Source organism: Lichenostomus cassidix, chromosome 4 (assembly GCF_008360975.1).
Source record: "Lichenostomus cassidix isolate B80296 chromosome 4, HeHo_3.0, whole genome shotgun sequence".
Lineage (NCBI taxonomy): Eukaryota > Metazoa > Chordata > Aves > Passeriformes > Meliphagidae > Lichenostomus > Lichenostomus cassidix.
This window is the reverse complement of record NC_139484.1, coordinates 14,035,051-14,041,050: the sequence shown is the minus strand read 5'-3', so window position 1 is coordinate 14,041,050 and position 6,000 is coordinate 14,035,051.

Below are 6,000 nucleotides of genomic sequence, written 5' to 3'. Positions count from 1 at the left end.
TATTTCTATGATTGTATCATGTAGATTTTATAGCTTACAAGCAAGAGCCATTTCTGCTGGGAAAGACCAAATACTTTCTGTGTTTCTCTCCATGTATCCAGCCCTACAACAATGATAGTTGCTATGCTCTGCCTCTGAAGTAAACTGAATATTTGAACAATATAATTTTAGTCTTAATTTTTGACTGAGTTCCAGTTAATTAATCTTCTTCCATTCCCCATCACTCCTTGGCACTAAGAAAGCCTATGCACAACAGCATTTGTATTTCAAAGATACAGGAAGCTGTGAAAGAACAGCATGAGCAAGGAAGAGCTACACAACAAAGATTTCACTCTTTCTTAAGAAAAGGAGGCTCAGGGGTGACCTTGTCACTCTCTACAACTGCATGAAAGGAGGGTGTAGCCAGGGCTGCTCTTTTCTCCCAGATAACTGGCAACAGGATGAGAGGACACAGACTTCAGATGAGCCAGGGGATGTTCAGGTTGGGCATCAGGAGGAATTTCTTCATGGAGGGGGTGATTAGACATTGGAATGGACTGCCCAGCGAGGTGGTGGATTCACCATCCCTGGAGGTGTTTAAGGAATGACTGGGTATGGTCTAATTTACATGCTGGATTTTTGGTCATAGGTTGGACTTGATGATCTGAAAGGTCTTTTCCAACCTAATTGATTCTGTGATTCTGTAAAAGGACAGTCACAGGCTTGTGTGCAAATATGGGAGGAAATCTTGTAGATATTTGTCATTATGATGTAGAACATAAACAAGAGGTATTTAAATAAAGTACCAGGAAAAAAAACCAGTTATGTTAATAAAATGAATTTATGCTTAGTTATAAATTAAATGTTGTTTTGGGGAGAAGGAAGAAAGTTGAGTTCATGGTAAAGGCACGAAAAATGTGAGCCTTTACTGCATGAGATGGCAACTACTGGTCTTCTGAATTACCTGTGCTATGATGGCCATGCCTCTCTGGGGCTGTATTGGTTGGGCCAGAACCACACTGGATATTCACTAGCCCATGGTCATGCCTTCTAAACAGCCCTACTGAAGTGTGTGCTGGCACAAAATAAGTATGAGCTGCAGTCTTTCCTCTTATTTGTGAATGGCAGAAGCAACAGGTAATACTAAATGACTATTCCTCTCTGGAAGAAATACCTAACTGAGGAGATGCCAGACACTGTGGAGAGGTATAGTGAAAAAACCTGCAGAGGCAAAGCTGCTTTCTCACTGCCAGAGCAAGGTGGAAGGTCTTTGTATTACTCCTTCTTAAAATGGTTATGCACATGAATTATGAATAAATTAGGAAGAATTTAGGAACAAACTAACCAGGAGATGCTCAGAAAGACCTTATTTAAAAAGTCCACGCATATGGCACTTCAAAAATGAAAAAAACATTGCTGTCACTTTCTTTCTGAAAATCCTGTTTGAATACAGTCCAAAATATAAGTGCTTATTGTTAACTTGAACAAAACCAAACCCAAACACCAGTTGAATGAAAAGAGAAGAGAAGAGAAGAGAAAAGAAGAGAAGAGAAGAGAAGAGAAGAGAAAAGAAAAGAAAAGAAAAGAAAAGAAAAGAAAAGAAAAGAAAAGAAAAGAAAAAAAAAAGAAGAGAAGGGGGTTTGAGAGCACAGTTCTCACTTGCATTATCTCATCTGGCTAGTGGTATGGGGGTGTCAAATATAAAGAATCAAGGTGGAAACAGGAAGGAACATTTTCCAGAAACTGCTAGTGACAGTGGCACTTAAACTGTAGGCATTAACTACACACAAATGATCTAATGTCTGGTTTTTATGAGGTCTGAAAACTCTGAAAAGCAGGAACTTCTAAAGGGGCAGGGGTAGCTCTTTAGCATTTGAGCCATTATTTGTTTCAGGCTGAGCGTGCAGAAACTGAGCCCTCCTAAATCTGTATGCAATCCTGAAAACGCTGACTTTCACTTTTTAACCCTCTGCTAATTTGCCAAAGTAATTCTTTATTTCCCAGCTCACTGCACCTGCAGAATGTACCCTGCTAGATGACTGCAGCATCTCTAGAGGAAATACCTTTTCCATCTACAGAAACAAATGCTATGGAGCTGGCAGACTGCATGGAAAGAGCTCACTGTAAGCCCAGACACAGCTGCCTCGGGCATCACGTCCCTGACATTCAGCTTTCACTGCCTGTGGCTTTGCCCTTCCCCGGCTCTTATCAGCCACCCTCTATTCTCATATTCCATATATCTGCCAACAGATGTAGCAAAATTAAACCACATCTGTTGGATAATGTTTAAAGTTTCCATGCTGTTTAGCACTCTTTGGCCTACAGTCTCCAAAGACAGATTTAAACTTCTGGTTTGCCTAGGGCTTCAAGCAGAGCTACATGTGTGTGTGTCTGTGTGAGCCTTCCCCTGAAGTAATTTGCCTTGTTCCCTGTTTACAACAACCAGGCACTTCAGCGCAAACTGTTTTTGACAGGGGAATAATGTGTGTACTGTGCGGGAATATTTAGCACAAAAGATGTTCACTTTACTGGAATTTGCAGAGGAAAACTCTGCCCAGAGTCCTGCCTGACTGGGGAGCCTTCTCTGATCTGCAGCAAGTGCAAATGGACAAACAAATTATTTCCATTCCCCAAGACACTGTGCAGAATTTGTACAATTTCAAAGCCAGCTGGGAGGAGGAGTTTTACAAAGCCTTGAGGCAAGGTACTCAGAGGTGTTGTGAAATGCCAAATGGATTTCTCAGTGGGCAAAATAAAGGTTATGTTTTAATAGAGGAGAAAGATCTCAGATAATCCAGAGAGATCTAAAGGTTTTCTTTCGTTGCTCACCACTTGATGCTACCAAAACATATGTTTTGTTACCTCTCTGGAGGCATGAATTAACGAACTATACTTGGCTGTCAGTGGGCTTCTATTGTTTTTCCTCTCTTCAGCAATCACTGTCGTAGAGATGTCTCAATTCTCACACAGGAAAGAATGTTTTTGCTGATAAAATTCCCCTAGGAACTATACCAAGTAGCATTCCATTTAGCCAAAAATTATGCAGGCATATTATCAAATTATTAGTGATTTGGACAATGATGAATCTACATATAGTCAGGTTTGTTTGCTTGTTGGGCTTTTGTTTTTATTTTCCTCTTTTTTGATTTCAAGAAGCAAATCCCATTTCCCTTTAGGCTTCTCTGCAGGGCCTAAGAAGATCTCTCCTCTGCCTCTACCCCACAGCACACTCATCCCTGTCCCAGAAGCTGTCACTCCACTGGCCATGTGAGACAACAGCCATAGAACCAGTCTTGCTGGGCTGGGAACAGACAATGTTTTCTCTTTGTGTTAGTGGTGCTAAGTAAATGTTAGTATTTTTGTGATAAGGGAAGTTCTTAGTAATGAAAGAAATCATGTGGCAGGCATGAACATTGGTGTGCCATTAATCCATTAAATGGGCACACTGAAGAGACAGTTCAGGGTCTGGTGCCTCACTATTCCTAGCTCTGCCAGAGCAGATTTCTGTCCTATTTGAAAGAAATTATATCTATTCCAAAAGATAATGCAATTGCTTGATTTCCTCTCTCTCTGTGCCCCAGCTTGAAATTCATAAAGAAAAGATTCCCTGAAGTTATTTAATATAACTGGTTCTGAGAAAGCCGGAAATCAAATATAATAGATATTTTATGGTACCAAGATGTTTCTTTGGATGTGGAAAAGGATTAGATGGTCTTCTTACCTGCCTGCCCAATCATCTCCTATTGTTATATGCAATTAAAAAACACCTAATCACTCATCCCATATTTATTCTAAACATTCCATATTTCCCTTTTTCCCCTATGTACTACTTGTAATGACAGAGAGGGGTGGCTTGGTTATTTTTTAAGGTGTGAGCTGAAAGACAGAGATGGTTTCATTTAACCCAAGCTGTTTTACCAGCTCTTAGTGGTTTCACCACTGTAAATTGTGGGTCATTGACCTGTCAGTTCTCTTGCTCTTTGGGCTGAATTCACCTTTACTCTTCAGAAATTTACATGTGAGTTATTTGAGCCTCAGTTCCAGCTGCAGCACTGAATTCCTCTATAGCCATTAGCATATCTCTGATGCTTCTCATCTCTGCTATCATTGTCCCTAAACAGCCACTCCCATTTCTTTATTCATTTGCTTCCTCTGCTGTTCACCGCTGGCCAGCTGAGAAATGCTGCTCCTAGGCCACTAAACATCGGTTTTTAAGGAGAAACATAATGCATAGATTTGTATTTATCTATGAATTCACAGACTAATCCATCTTCCATACCATAATTCAGATTTAATGTAGTATATCACAGTTTGTCCTACCTTCCTAAGCTGAGCACCAATGCTCCCAATGGTCCCTGTTCCCTTCCATTTCTCCTGCACTGTCTTTCCACCCAGGGCACCCAATTGTATGCTCAAATTTTCCTTCTCCACTTCCAGAAACCAGAATCCCAGGCCACAGTCTGTGGTCTTGATAAGTAATAAAATACAAATCCTGATTATACTCTCCTTTACATTAGTCACCAGTTTAATTATGAAATAATTTCAATAAAATCTGTCATGCTATTTTGGAGCTGCTATAATTAAGATGAGAAAGCTCCTCTTTCTCCAGAGCTAAGTAAATTGTTATCAGAAGACATCTGCATGCTGACATGTGTGAAGAGCAGCAGTGGTCCCAGCTCACCTTGCATTTGGCACTTGCAGGCAGCTCTTGCCTGCCTGCTGCTGCTCACATTTCCTCCCTTCTCACCAAAACTCTGCTTTTGTAGGTTCAGTCCCCCAGTTAAATTAGAAAGTTATCATAGTTCTGCAGACAAATATTAAGGTCAAATGAAGGTGTGCAAGTGCTACTATATCCTCCCTTCTTTCCATTTTCCAGTATTTGGCACCCTTGCTTTAGATGCTGTAGTAGAAAGTCAGGCAGGGCACAACTGGACATTTTAGTACCTGATTTCTTTATTTCTCCTAATTACAACAGGACTTTGAAAAACCCCACAAATATGATCAGGAAAATATATTTATTAAAAAATCTTCCAGTGTTTCCTTGAAGTTTGAAAAAGGGTGGATTCAAATCTTACGAACCCTGATTCCTGTGGCTTATTTTTCTTTTTGTTCTTCTGAAAGGGAAAAAAAGTTGATAGAAGAAATAAAAATACTAAAATCTTAAGAAATGGAAATTAGGTTAGAAGCCATTCTGATGACTGCTTAGCTCTGGTCCTATAAAAATTGTTTGCAGTTCAAATAAACAGAAATTTAATCTAATGTTTTAGCAAAAAAGGCTTGCTTTATAGGTTCTGTTCAACAAGGTTGGATCACATTTATTCCATATCTACAACTGGTCATGCTTTCTCTTCTAACTTCCAAGACAAAGGCACTTTTCCAAAAAGTAGTGCCTGGTTTGTAGGTCACTTGCTTTGCTCCCCCTTTGACTTTTCTGTACAGCTCTTCTCAGTTTTCTCTGTGCTTTCTCCCCCTCGTGCCCTTTTTCCATCCTTAGTTTCTAGAGGGCATTACACTATTGTTCCTGCTGGCTTTTCAGCTGTTGAGAGATGTGTATTTTTAGCAGACATCTCTCCTCTCATCTGCTTGGAGGCGAGTGATCATGGTAGTGGGAGGGCACCGCAGACAGACTGGATCATCGCGCTTCCTAATGGCAGCTCAGCCTTTGTGCTCCGAGCCCTGGCAAGGGTGGCAGAAAGGAGATCTTCCTGACTGCCACACAGCGAAGCTTTCTGCCAGCACCAAAACCTGCTTTCAATCGAATCAGACTGTGTGCTTAATTTAAAAGCAGGGAGATTTTAAAATTGTGACACAACTGCTGTTCATTTGTTCTTTTCAGAGCCTTATCATATGTCCAGATAACAGATTCAAATCTTTTTATTTTTTTTTCTGCAGGTATGAGGAATAGAGACCTTTTTGTTTCCCTTTGTGATAAAAAACCTGGTTTCTGATCTCACATCAATGTAGAACATGAAGCACTAAGTAAAATATACAATAAAATTTTAAAAAAGAGTATTGTTAAAA